Consider the following 15,247-nt stretch of genomic DNA (forward strand, 5'->3'; position numbering starts at 1 on the left):
TTTCAGTCACTCTCTAAGCTGGACTTTTAACCTTCATCTTTTTATCTGGAATGAGCTCACTGCTACAATAGTCTAAAGGTCAGATTGAGTGTAAGTTTGGTTGGAGTTTGGTCTCAATTCAGACACCTTGACTTGCTTATAATCATCTGTGCACTTTAAACATAGGCAAGTCCCTATCTCATAATGCATCCAAATGTCTAAATATTAATTACTTTGAGGCTGACGTGTTGCAACATGAGACAAAGTTACTTCACAATTCCAAAGTATCAAACCCAATTGCCTAAAAGTTCATCCTAGGATCAGTTAACAGTAGAGCAGCATCTGTATCATGTTCTCATTTTCTGAGATTTTGTTCCATTGACTTCAGTAGAAGTGAATTTTGGGACAACACACGGGTTGATCCATTGATGAATTTCTTCTCCGATGGGTCAGATGTACGATGCAAAAAGAGGAGGCTTGTATCAGGGAGTTTCAGTTACACTTCGGTGGTGTCTCAAAATCAAACACAGAAGCATAGAGTCACAGAGCATGGAAACAGGCCCTTCGGTCCAACTCAGCCGTGCCAACCAAGGTGCCCATCTAAACTAGTCCCAATTGCTTGTGTTTGGCCCATATCACTCTGAACCTTTCCTGTCCATGTACTTATCCAAATGTCCTTTAAATGTTGTTATTGTACCTGCCTCAACCACTTTCTCCGGCAGCTTGTGTGAAGAAGTTGCCTCTCAGGTTCCTTTTAAATCTTTTCTCCCCTCATCTTCAACCTATGGCCTCTAGCTTTTGATTCCCTTTCCCTGGGAAAAAGATTGCGACTATTCATCCTATCTATGGCCCTCATGATTTTATACATCCCGGTCCAATCAGCCCAAATATCCCATCGTTACCTGTTTAATCTCCATTGGAGACCCCCTCCGTCGTTCTTCATATTGTTGCTGCACCTGTGACAGTAATGGCTCAATGGTTAGCACCCTCACTCATATTTCAGAAGCTTCTGGCTTCAGGCTCACCCCAAAGATTCAAACACAAACATCGAGGCTGAGACTTCAGTGCACCGTTAGTGAAGTAAGAGGAATAGATAGTGGACAGCCAGTGCCCCTTTCCCAGGGCACCAATGCACAATACAAGAGGGCATGGCTTTAAAGTAATGGGTGGGAAGTTCAAGGGAGATATCAGAGGAAGGATTTTTACCCAGAGAGTGGTTGGGGCATGGAATGCGCTGCCTGGGGTGGTGGTGGAGGCAGGTACATTGGTCAAATTCAAGAAATTACTAGATAAGCATATGGAGGAATTTAAAATAGAGGGATATGTGGGAGGAAGGGGTTAGATAGACTTAGGTGAGGTTTACAGGTCAGCCCAACATTGTGGGCCGAAGGGCCTGTAGGTGCTGTACTGTTCTATGTCTATGTGTCAGAGATCCTATTTTCCAGACGAGATGTTAAACCAAGCCCTCCCAGCTCTCCTGAGTAGATATACAAGATTCATTAATACAGTTTTTCAAATAGGACAAATGGTGTTATCCCTGATGTTTGGAGAATGTTTATCTCTTAACCTACATCACTAAACTTATCTTGTTAGTAGCACAGTGCTGTTTGTGGGAGCTTGCCACATGCAAAAAGGCTGCTATGTTTCCTACATTACACCACTAAGTTTATTTTTAAAAAATCATCCATTTGGGACATTGGGGTCATCAAAGATGCTATATAATGCAGGTTTTTTTCTTACTTGCTTGTTCATGCTGTAATTAAGAAGAACTGACTGCAGACAGACAAAGTACAAAGGGGTGAGGGAAGTGCTGAGACTACAGTTTTAAAGAGAAATCAAATCAGCAGTGTTGATTAAAATCCTTGAACAAATAGTAGTCAGATTTAGATGGCAATCGATTATATTGTGCTCACAGAAGTCCTGAAGACTTCGAAGGGATTTATTTCATTTTCATTCCCACAGCCTCTCCTTCCCATGCAGTCGAGCTGAAGTTCTTCTCTCTTACTTCAACACTGAACTAATATCAGATTTTGTGCCATTTATTTCTATGTTCACTGCTACAGGTTTCCATCTATGGAGTCTGCAATGATATTTTCCCAGCATGGCTGGTTGCTGTTTCTCAACACAAGGCACTGCATAATGACAACTTACAGTAACAGGCCATTCCAGCATAATGAATGGATTCCGTTTTTACAGGTGTCCTTAAGTTGATTTTGTCCATAAGTCAGAAAGTACACAAAAATTATTTGATGTGGTAACTGTACCTCCACAGTGTTGTAATGAATGGCGTCAAAAACACATAAGACTGAAAATAAGGAACAAATACTAAAAGTGGAGAGAGAGAGGAAACTAGTTCTTCCATTCGTAGGGACAAACATACTGTATGTACATACGTTGGCTGTTGAATTTAATAATATTATGGGAGCTCATTTGTATGTAGGGGTGTCTGTAAATCAGGCATTCGTAACCAGAAGATGGCCTGTACTCATTTGTTTAACTGCAGTGGCACAGCTAGAAGAGTTGCTGACTCACACCTCCAGTGTCCTGGTTCAATCATGACCTCTGGTGCTATAGGTCTAGCATTTTCATGTTCTCCCTTTGACTGTGTGGGTTTCCTCTTGGCGTTCTGGTTTCCTCCCAAATCGCAGAGATGTGCAGGTTGGTAGGTTAATTGGCTGCTGTAAGTTGTCCCTAGTTTTTCAGTAGTTGGTAGAATTTGGGTGGGGGGAGTTGATAGGAATGTGGGGAAAATAAAATAGTTTAGTGTAAATGGGTGCTCAATAGTGTGGATTTAGTGGGCTGAAGGGTCTGTTTCCCTTCTCTATGATTCTGTGACTCTCTAACATTTGAAGAATTGCATCCTACTATTCAATAATGCCCATTAACAATAAATTACAATTAAGAATGTGTTCTCAGGATATGGGCGTTGGTTAAATTGTCCTTGAAAACTTGATACTGATTCACCTTCCTGAACCTCTGTGGACATTTGATGCAAGTACTCCCACAGTGCGGCTGGGAGGGAGTGCCAGGACTTTAACCCAGTGATATAGAGGGAATACCTAATACATGTCCAAATCAGAACAGCATGTGAATTGGAGTTTGGTGGTTTCCCCTTGTACCCTGCTTCTCTTGTCCTTCAGATTGGTGGAGGAGATCCTGAATTTGGTCGGTGTCATCCAAGAAGGCTTAGCAAGTTGAGAGTTTTGAAAATGTTTGCCTAAGATGTCACATGCCTCCCCAGGAAAAATGTAATCAAGGCGTTACTATTTTAGAAGCATCCTGGTACGCTGTTGGCTTCGTGATACCCCACGGGGTGATCTTGGTTCTGGAGCCTGAACACAAAGGTACGTACTCTTGTACTTTAGAACAGGCACACACTCCCTCCATTGGTGCCCCTACAGCAATGAAATGGTGGTTTTATTCCTACATTGGTAACTTGGTAAATTGGTTTACTATTGTCACATGTACCGAGGTACGGTGAAAATCTTGTCTTGCATACCGTTCATGCAGATCCATCCATTACAACAGTGTATTGAGGTCGTACAAGGTAGAACAATAACAGAGTGCAGAATAAAATGTTACAGTTACAGAGGTTAATGGCAGGACTCTTAGCAGTGTGGAGGAACAGAAGGATCTTGGGGTCCACGTCCATAGATCCCTCAAAGTTTCCTCGCAAGTTGACAGAGTGGTTAAGAAGTGTGCTGGCCTCCATTAGTTGGGGGATTGATTTCAAGAGCCATGAGGTGATGTTGTAGCTCTATAGAACTCTAGTCAGACCACACTTGGAGTATTGTGTTCAGTGCTGGTTGCCTCATTATAGGAAGGATGTGGAAGATTTAGAGAGGGTACAGAGGAGATTTACCAGGATGTTGCCTGGACTGGAGAGCATGTCTTATGAGGATAGGTTTGAGATATGAGTGAGCTAGGGCTTTTCTCTTTGGAGAGGAGGAGGGTGAGAGGTGACTTGATAGAGGTGTATAAGAGGCATAGATCGAGTGGACAGTCAGAGACTTCTTCCCATTGCGACAATGGCTAACACGAGGGGACATAATTTTAAGGTGATTGGAGGAAGGTATAAGGGGGATGTCAGGGGTAAGTTTTTTTACACAGAGAGTGGTGGGTGCGTGGAACGCACTGCCTGAAGAGGTTGTGGGGGCAGATACATTAGGGACATTTAAGAGACTCTTAGATAGCCACATGAACGATAGAACAATAGGGGGCTATGTGGGAGGGAAGGGTTAGATGGATCTTAGAGCAGGATAAGAGAGGCTTAGACACTCCAATGTGCAGGATCACAAGATGCTGCAGAGGGTTGAAGACTCAGCCAGCTCCATCATGGGCACAACCGTCCCCACCATCGAGGACGTCTTCAAGAGGTGGTGCCTCAAGAAGGTAGCATCCATCACTAAGGACCCTCACCATCTGGGACATGGCCTCTTCTCGTTACTACCATCAGGGAGGAGGTACAGGAGCCTGAAGACCCACACTCAGCATTTTAGGAACAGCTCCTTCCCCTCTGCCATCAGATTTCTGAATGGTCCCTGAACCCATGAACACTACCTCTTTATTTTTTTCCCGCTATTTATTTATTTTTGTAACTTATAGTCATTTTTATGTCTTGCACTGTACTGCTGCCGCAAAACAACAAATTTCATGACATACGCCAGTGATAATAAACCTGATTCTGATTCTCTTTGTTTGGCTGCACAGTTCTCCCAAGCCTGAAGGTTGCTCTCTTGTACGAAGCTCAATGATGGTCACTGGCTGTGGTGTTTGAAACCATGAAGAGATCTCTGGGCTGGGGAGAGCTGGACACTGAACAAACACAGCAGCTTTCATCACTTCTATCACTGAGGTGATGAGGGGACAGTGGGATCTGGATGGTCTCCCCTACACGTGGACCAGGTGCTGCCATGAGCCAGCTATGGCCCAGACTCACAGTGCAGGTCAGGTTGCAACCTGAGCTCCATATCTCAGTGCCGAATGACAGCTCCGCTCACCCTAGCCCTCCCAACACCCGTCCTCACAGGTGGCTATTTGCACTTTGTCTCCGTGGTTCACTCCACACCGAGCCATACGGCGATGAGACCACTTTCATTGCTGTGGGAGCACCAACCGTGGGCTGAGCCCTTAATCAGGTTCTCAGCAGTGCTATCAGTGACACATCTCTCTCTCTTATCACAACATTATAATGACTCCTTTTATCACCGATTCCACTGGTATTTTCATTCCAAAGTTGACTTAAAGTCAGTTTATTGCCACAGGTACTTCCACTTATGCACAGGTGCAATGAAAAACTTACTTGCAGCAGCATCATAGGCACAGAGCATCAGATACACAACATTCACAAGAAAAACATAAATTACACACAAAAAATGAGGTACCTCTGTACCTAATACAGTCCTCGATACCCAATGAACCAACAGTGTCTCCTGACAGTACGGGTCAGAAGCGTTTGATGTCTAGTCAGACCTTTCAAATATTTACTGGAATTTACACTCTTTTCAGCAAAACGAGCTTTCACAGAGAGCACATGCACCATAAAACGGGAGAAAAAGCATCTTTGGAACTGAGCAGGGAGTTATTTGGCCAACTGTGTGAAATTGGACCTGGATTATCCAGTAATTTATGGACATTACCAAGGTTCTGGGAATCACTCAGTGAACTCTGCTTTTAGGGTCCCAGTCACTTTCCTGTTACTTATTTTTGTCTCACATGCAGAAAAGCTCAAGGAAGTAGATTAGGGCAGTGATTGGTGCAGAGCCTGGTTTTACAGGCAGTGCATTGGCCATTACTCAGTGAGGACCCAGAACATGTGGGAAGCAGGAAGTTACTGACCAGGTTCCAAGTAAGTGGTAAGTCTGGAAATTATTGTGATTTAGTAAATATTTCTGTGTTTTCCTTGTCTAATTGCACAAAATAGATACTATATTTTATTACTTTCTCAAAAACAGGATGGCAACATTTATTGCACCTTCCTACTTGCCTCTGAATGGAGAGGGCAGTAAGGAGTTAATCACAATGGTGTATCAAGGAGTTACAAGTAAAGGTGGCAGAATTTCTTCCCTGAAGGACATTAACCAAGCAAATGTGTTTTTACAACAATCTGGGTGTTTTATGGGCACCATGACTGATGGCAGTTTTTGTTCTGGATTTATTTAGCTAGTTGAATTTCAGTTCCCCAGTTACCAAGGTGGAATTCATTATCTCCGGATCAACAGCCTGCACCCCTGAGTGCTAATCTGGTCACATTTATGGTGTTACTGAACCCTCATTTATGGTTATATAACAAAATCATTTATTTAAGCCCATGCTTTATGTGACAATGCTTAAGAGCACAAAAGTGGAAAATGCATTGAATTCATTGAAGCTGAACGTCAAGGCAGAGCCAGGTTTCTTCCCTGTTACCTTGGCTGTAAAGCTTTCAACACAGCAGAGACTTTGAGGGAACACAGGGGTCAGCAGCTTTCCTGGGAAGGTGTGAAATCACAGCTTCAGAAGCTGAAAGGGAAACGACATTTTCTGTGCAGTGAATGTGTCAGGTCCAACTCAAACGATATTGCTCAGAATTGGCAGGTATGCATAGAATCTTTTTCCTTCTCTGTCTGCTATAATTTATGCATGGCTCATGTTCTGTGTGTTGTCTGAATCTATGTGCCTGTAATACAGCTGTAAGCAAGTTTTTCATTGCACCCCTACCTCACAGTGCTTGTGCACATGACAATACACTCAACTTGAATTGTATAGCAAGGAAATAGGCCATTCAGCCCAACTTGTCTGCTTTGACCAGTGGGCACCCTTAAATGCAAACTCTCTCTGTTCATGAACACCAGCATATAAATGGACACTTGTTATTGTAACTGGAGTCTGTGTCCTTAACGATATTGGGGTCAGGGACATTGAGAAGTTCTCATTAACCATAGAACAGTACAGCACAATACATTCCCTTCGGCCCACCATGTTGTAAACAGTTGTCTACAAAGTATTGTGGCTGATGAAGCAAAAAAAACAGTTTGCATTCTGGTTTTTACATACACAGCCACTGGATAGAAGTACTGAGCAGTGATGTTTACGTACAAGTCAACAGTCAGGCACTATATAAAGATGATATCTATGTGGTTTATGATGTGTTTGAAAAAAACAAGATTGTAATCGCTGAACAGAGAGAATTAGGGAGAAAAGTTGATGAGAACAGAAACGTCCAGGCTTTTAAAATGGTAAATAAACTCAGAATTAGTCTTGAAAGCACAATTAAGGAGCTCAAAGACTTATCCACTGAGTTACAATTCTATATTAAAGCCTAGTCAATTAGATGAAGTGTCCTTGCTGCTAAGCTGAATGGTGTAATGATGGGGGGGTGGGGTTGTGAACAAACAGGAGCTGTCTTTCATCACTCTGCTGCATTTATCGTTGTAAATAACTGCTAGGGTTGCTACATCTGACAGCGAGGTCGAATTCTAAAACGAAATCTGTATAGGTTCAGCATGATGTTGTCAGTCTTTCTGGATTATGAAAGTCTCTAAGAATCCCCAGAGCAATGCTGCTGGCAGGTCAGGGCCAAAGTGCAGCTTTGTGCCAGAGTACTTCTTATCAATGAATCACTCGTGGAACAGTACAGCACAGGAGGTCATTGCAATCTTCAAGTCATTCAAGAAGTATTAAAGTTAGTTCTACATGCATGCTCTTTCCCAACATCCATTCCTTTATCTTCCTTTGGATAATATCCAATTTGCTTTCAAAATCACCTATTTAATGTGTAGCTCAGGCAATACATCCCAATCCGAACCATATATTGCGTAAAAAAAGAAGTTGCATGTTGCCCATTCTAGCCTTGGTTAGATTTGCATCCTCTTCTTCACCTGCCTACTCATGACTTTGTTGTTGCACACCACTTACAACATGGGAACAGCTGATTCAGCCCAACCTGTCAAAGCCAACATTTATTTATTCATTTCTGAGGGATCTGGGCATTGCTGGCAAGACCTGCATTTATTGTCCCTTATTACCCTTGAGAAGATGAAAAGGCACTTTCTTGATACACTGCAGTCCTTCTGGTGAAGGTGCTGCCACAGTGCTGTTGGGGAAGGAATGCCAGGATTTAGATGCAGCGATTGTATTTTCAAGCCAGGATGGTGTTTGACTTAGAGACACAAGAGATTCTGTAGATGCTGGAGTCTGGAGAAACACACACAAAATACTGGAGGAACTCATCAGGTCAGGCAGCATCTATGGAGGGAAATAAACAGTCAACGTTTCGGGCCGAGACCCTTCATCGGGACTAGAAAGGAAGAGGGCAGAAGCCAAAATAAGAAAGTTGGGGGAAGGGAAGGAGTGCAGGCTGGCAGGTGATAGGTGAGTCCAGGTGAGGGGGGAAGGTAGGTGGGTGGGGAGGAGGGGTGAAAGGGAGTGATGCGAGAAGCTGAGAGGTGACGGGTATAAGAGGCAAAGGGCTGAAGAAGAAGGAATCCGGTAGGAGAGGGCAGTGGACCATGGAATAAAGGGGGTGGGGAAGAGATGGGCAGGTCATGAGGGTGGGGGAGGGGAAAGAGGGGGTGAGTGGGCTGCAGGAATAAGGGGAAACAAAGGTGGGGGGGGGAAGGGGAGGGGTTACCGTAAGTTAGAGAAATCGATGTTGAGGCTGTCAGGTTGGAGACTACCAAGGCAGAATATGAGGTGTTGCTCCTCCAACCTGAATCTGGCCTCAACGTGGCAGTAGAGGAGGCCATGGATAGACACGTTAATATGGGAGTGGGATGTGGAATTAAAGCGGCTGGCCACCCAGTGATCCTTGCTTTTGCGGAGGATGGGGTGAAGATACTCGACAAAGCAGTCACCCAGTAGTGTAGCGGTTAGCGTAACGCTATTACAGCGCCGACGACCTGGGTTTGATTCCAGCCGCTGTCTGTAAGGAGTTTGTACCTTCTCCCCGTGTCTGCGTGTGTTTCCTCCCACATTCCAAAGACGTGTGGGTTAGGAAGTTGTGGGCATGCTGTGTTGGCACCAGAAGTGCGGTGACACTGCGGGCTGTCCCCAGAACACTCCACGCAAAGATGCATTTCACTGTGTGTTTTGATGTACGTGTGACTAATAAAGATATCTTATCTAACAGTACTGGGAGACCTGGACAGAGTTCTGGAACACAGGTCTTCAGTACTACAGCTGGGATGTTGACTAGCCCCTGAGTGTTGTATCCAGGGCTCTCCACTGTTTCTTGTTATCACATGGAGTTATGGAATTGGCTGAACACTGGCTTCAGTGACAGACAGGATCTCAGAAGGAAGCCAAGATCAATCATATATTTGGTGCTTTCTGGCTGAACATGTTTGTGAATGCTTCAGCCCTATCTTCAGCATTCACATGCTGCACGCCACTGGCATTGAGGATGGGGATCTTCTTAGAGCCTTCTCTTTCTGTTACCTGTGTAATTGTCCACCACTACTCCTGACTAGATGTTGTAGCACTGCAGAGTTTCAGTCTGATCCATTGGTATGAGATCAGTTAGCTCTGTTTATCGTGTGGTATTTCACATGCATCTTCACCAGTTGACGCCTCATTTTTAGATAAGCCTGGTGCTGCTTGCAGAATGTCCTTGTGCATTCCTTAGGGTTGAAATTCTAGAAGGACACATTGGATAAATGTAAGAGACCTTAGGAGTGTTGATGTACAGAGGGAAACTTGGGGTGCAAATCCGTAACTTGCAGAAAGTGGTGACACAGATGGATTGGGTAGTGAAGAAGGCATTTGGTATGCTTGCCTTCATAGGCTGAGGTATTGAGTATAAGAGCTGGAATATCATGTTGCAACAGTGCAAACTTTGGTTAGACCGCACTTGGAGTATTGTGTGCAGTTCTGGTTGGCACACTACAGGAAGGATGCGGTGTCAATAGAGAAAGTGCTGAAGAGATTTGCCAGGATGTTGCCTGGAATGGAGGACTGTAGTTAGGAGAGATCGGATAGGCTGGGTTTATTCTTACTGGAACAGGAGAAGACTGAGGGGTGACCTTAGAGAGGTTTATAAAATTATGAGCGGCATAGATAGGATAAATAGTCCCTTTCCCAGGGCAGATCAGTCTAGAATTAGAGGATACAGGTTTAAGGTGAGAGGGGAGAAACTTAAGAGAGATCTGAGAGGTAGGTTTTTCACACAGAGGGTGGTGGATATCTGGAATTCAGAGGAGGTGGTAGAGGCAGATATAACTACAATCTTTAAAAGGCATTTGGATGGGTACTTGGAAAGGAAAGATGTGGAGGGATACGGGCCTAATACAGGCAGATAGGATTAGCATAGCTAGGCATCAGTGGTGGTATGGACGAGGTGGGCTGAAAGGACCCATTTCTGCTGTGTGATTCTATGATATTGTGTCTTGTTCTTAATGTTGGAGTGAGGGAAATGACAAGCCATGAGGGTACAGACTGTGGTGGTGTGCATTTCTGTTGCTGCTGATGGTCCATTGCACCTCATGAATGACCAGTTTTAAGCTGTCTCATTGCAGGCTCTTCCCATCCTTTTTTGCATCCCTACTTCCTTGTGCTCATCTAGCCTCTTCTTAGTGCATCTATGTCATTCAGCTCAAACGTTCCCTGTGGTATAAGTCTGGGTATAAAACCAAAACCTGACCCAACACGAGCAGACCAATCCAGTTCCAACCTGAGCCTGAGGACATAGTTTTTTTTGATTCCCAACACAAACCTAATACAGAGTTAGGTCCCATTGGGCTTGGGTTGGGAGGACAATCTTCCCATTTCACCACTCTCTGGGTAAAAGATTATGCCTCTCTAATTCCTGCCTCTTGGTAATCCCTACATTCAACTGCTTCACCATTGGTGCCCTATGGCTTAAGATCAACAAATTCCTCTCTACCTCTCCCCTCTTTTAACAGATTCCTAAAATATACCTCTTTAACCAAGGTCATCTACCTAATGACTTGGCATTGTTTTTGTTTAACAATTGTCAAATAGTGTAATAGGTCTTGAAATGTTACAAGTGCTATAGAAATGGAAGTGTTTGTAAACATGCTGCTTCTGAGTTCTCGATTTGATTTTTATCAGAACTCTGCACAGTAACAGATGGCACAAAATCAACTGGCAAAGCAGCTCAACTTCAGGGGAACCATTGCGACAATATTTGCAACCTGTGGACATGTCCCACGATCGGATGTCATGTGCTTAGATATCTTGCAATCAACCCTTCTGGGTTACATTCTATGAGAGTTAGCAACCTTAATCTAGCGAGCTTATAATTTTTCAATCTTTCTTTCAATTACAGAGGACAACCACCATGTATTCTTTATCAGACAAGGAAGGCTGCACATTGATACTAATCCACCCAGAGATAGTATCCTACGGTATTGGCTATTGCATGAAATGATCCCAGATAATGTCATAGTAATGACTATGACAAAGTACTGTTTGAAGTCAACACAAATCTTCATGCACATGGGAAGCATTGGAGACCAGAGTCTTGGTGGCAGTGGATGAGGAACAGGAGAGATGCAAAATGGAGGAATTACATTGATCTCACTGGTGTAACATAATGCTTTCACATGCCTCTGCATGTCCCAAAGCAGCTTGCAGCAAATGAAATGCAATGTTGGAGATGTGCAGCTAATTTGCACATTGCAAGCTCCCATAATCACAATGTGACAATGATTGATTATCCTGTTTTAGTGATTTTTTTTTATTAAAGGTTAAATAGTAGGCAGGATATCAAAAATAATGCCTTGCATTTCAAAGAATTGCTGTGGAATTATTTTTGACAACTATCTGAGGATGTAGTTGAAGCCTGGCTATAATGTTTCATATGAAAGATAGCATCTTCAGCAGTGCGGCACTTTTCTTGGTACTGCACTGGGCCAGCCTAGATTTCCTAAATGGAATTTGAACCCATAAGCTTCTGACTCAGAGGCAGGCTGCTGCTCACTGTACTATGACTTAGTGTGACAATTTGATATGGAAAATTTCCATAACAAATACGGAAGTTGCAAAGTATAACGGGACAAAGCTCTCCTATGCTTTGTGGCAAGGATGCAGATGTAAGAATTTCAATGTGTGTACATTATTTCCCACTCTCACTAAGCATTTATTGTGAACATCTCCTATAAGGCAATTGTGCTGACTGTTTGTCACAGTCATTACCAAGGCATCATTGGTAACATGAGGCATGTCAACTATTTTGGGCAGGCTTTCATACACTGTTAACTCCTGTACAATATTTATTGACCAGAATTGTTTATTTGTTTCCCTCAGCAATGACTATGGTAAAAGTCAGAGGGTGTAGTTAGAGCTGTGCACTGGCTCATTGCTGGCAGACTCTGTGGCACTTCTTGAGGCCAGTTCCAGGAACAAAGCAGAAACTGTATCTGACACCTATTGATGTTTTCAGATCTTGCAGTGATCTGCTTTATTGTTCTCTGTGTATGGAGGCTAACGTGCTTTAACATCACCATGTCCCTTATTGACAATGCATTCGGACAGTATTATGTTCTTGTCAATGTGCCCAAGATTACTGAATGACCTACAGAAATTATGTCAATTGTTAATTCAGATGAAATTGTTCTGTATATTAACTAAGACTTTGAAATTGGCAACAGCAAACAGACATTTAATTCATTGATAAACCCTTGATTTCAAATAGGTTAAATTGCTATTGCATTCACAAAATGTTTTAATATGGTAAGAATTCTCCTACAATGCAAGCACAATTACTATTCCTTTGTGAAAGTATCTGTTTACAGCAGATAAGGCCACTAACAAAAAACTCTTCTCTCAGCAGAGATTATAGTGTGATTATACCAAATCAAGAGAGACTTCAAAGCAGTAATCTCAATATGGGGTTTAAAACAACATTAATTATCATAAATGCTGTGACCTCTAGATTCCTTCCAGATCTCTGCAATCCTCCAATCAATTCTGCCTATTACACATCCCTGATTTTCATCCCTGCTCTAATGCCGGCTATGCCTTGACCATGAAAACTTGTTAAGAAGGAATATCTAAAAAGTGGACACACAGAGGGTTGGTGGGGCAGGAGCAGTTGGGGCATGATCACCATTGGAGTAGTAATTGGGAACATTCAACATCTAGAATTTAAGCAGTGCAGGATCTAGAGACCAGAGTGATCACAGAGAGTTTATGACAACTATTTTTCATTTAAAGTTCAAGGTCACAATACCACTGTGAAATCTCTCATGGCATGGTATACTGCAGTATAATCCCTATTGGGAAAATGTTTATTTAATCTAATTTCAATCAGTATTATTTAATTTAGAGGGGAACAAAGTGGTGGAAGAATATGTCTGGAAACAAATTTAACATAAAGGCAATTGTTATTATCTCAACGGTACGAATCACTTTAATAGTTGTGTAAAGTTGCCCTGACTGTCCATGTTAACAAAACTTTGTTCACACTGGCAACAGGCCGGTGTTACTCCCTACTTGCCTTAACCTTCCCATCCCTTGTAAATGCAACTGGCCGCCACTTGATGGCAGAGTTGAGTTCGAAACTTTATTGTGATGAATGCACTTTATAACAGTGAGCACAATTTTTTAAAAATTCAGTGGTTGTAAAGTACTTGTAGACATTATAAGATTATATATAAAAAAACACAACAGAAATGAAAGTTCTTCAGTGGTTTTGAAAAATTAATTTTCAGTAATTTATCAAAGAAAGCATGCATTGCTTGAATTAGATATAAGTGGTGCTTTGCATCTTATATACCCTAATGAAAATTGCAGATGCATGCTGGACATTAGAGGATTAGAAAAAGTGTTTTAATGCATGGTGTATACAAATCTTTAGGAAGAATAAAAATTCACTATTGTGATCGGAGCCATGTGAACTGAAGACTGTATTGCTGACGTAGTGCAGATAATGTCAAGAAAAGTGGAAGTGCAGTTGTAGGGGGGCAGGGAGGGGAGAAAAGGCACAAAGATTAGAGGGTGCTGGGTTAAGGATTTTCCTACTAAGACAAACGGTAACTGATGGGGATTGAGATCTTGTTTTTGTGCAGTAAGCAACTGAAATTTTGCACTGGTTCTCTTTAAAACAGAGGGAAACCCCATTTTCAAAATGGTAATTATAAAATCTTGGCCACGATACCAGCTCTGTTTTGAAGTGCACAGAGCTTTGAGGATGGCAAGCTTCCTTTGGTAGGGGGTGTGTGGTGGTTAGAAATGAAATATTTTAGCATACACCCAAATATGGAATGATGCAAAAGATTTTGTTTGTGGTAGACTTAAGAGAGAGCTACAGCCCTTTTGTATCCTCTTGGATTTTACATTGACCCTTGTGGCCATTTGACTCAGTTGTCAGTACTCTTGCCCTGTGTCAGTTTTTAAATCAAAAACTCATCTCAAACTATTGGATCCAGGCTGCTGTAGGAATTCTGCATTGTTCAGAACTGCAACACTTTGGATATGTAATTGAGGCCTAGCTGGTTCAAGTAGATATTGGAAAGCATGGTCCAGGAAAAAATTACCATGAACATTTTGGAACATTGCCAATTGCATAGTGCCTGCCATTTTTGCCAATGTTAGCCGCCATTTTCAAACTAGGGACAAACTGGTGCTTGCATAATTTTCACATCCTCTGGACTCCCCAAAGTGCTTCACACACAGCCAAAGATTTCCTTTTGAATAACAGTCCTCTAGCAGATGTGCAGGCAATTTATGCAGAGCAGAACCTCCAATGTGAATGACCAGCTAATCTGTTTAAGGATAAATGTAGTCAAAGGCACTGGATGAAATCCCGCCCTGGGATATTTTCCCTTCACCTGACAAAGTCCTGGTTTAAAATTTTGTCTGAATGGAGGTGGGGAACATGATTTAAATGTTTCACATATGTAATATTTTGCTATAATCATGCAAGGATTTCTTTAGATCTGCTTAACACATTATGTCAGATTGCCTGGCTGGTTTAGATGGTCCAGTTATATTAGACCTCAAGAACTGACCACTCTAATTATGTTCCACTCTATTTAATTAATTCTGTTGCATTGTTGACTGCTGGCCCATCACATCTACACTTGCTGACATACACTGACTTAAGGTTAAGAAACTACTCAATTTGAAAATTTTTATTTTCAAATCCCTCCAGAATTTCGCCCTTCCATAGGTACATGGAGCTGAGAAAAATAGAAGGCTATGGGTAAGCCTAGTAATTTCTAAGGTAGGGACATGTTCGGCACAGCTTTGTGGGCCTAAGGGCCTGAATTGTGCTGTAGGTTTTCTACGTTTTTATATTTTCCCCTTTAATAACTTCCAGCCCCAC

The sequence above is a fragment of the Pristis pectinata genome, chromosome 30, assembly GCF_009764475.1.
Source record: "Pristis pectinata isolate sPriPec2 chromosome 30, sPriPec2.1.pri, whole genome shotgun sequence".
Classification (NCBI taxonomy): domain Eukaryota; kingdom Metazoa; phylum Chordata; class Chondrichthyes; order Rhinopristiformes; family Pristidae; genus Pristis; species Pristis pectinata.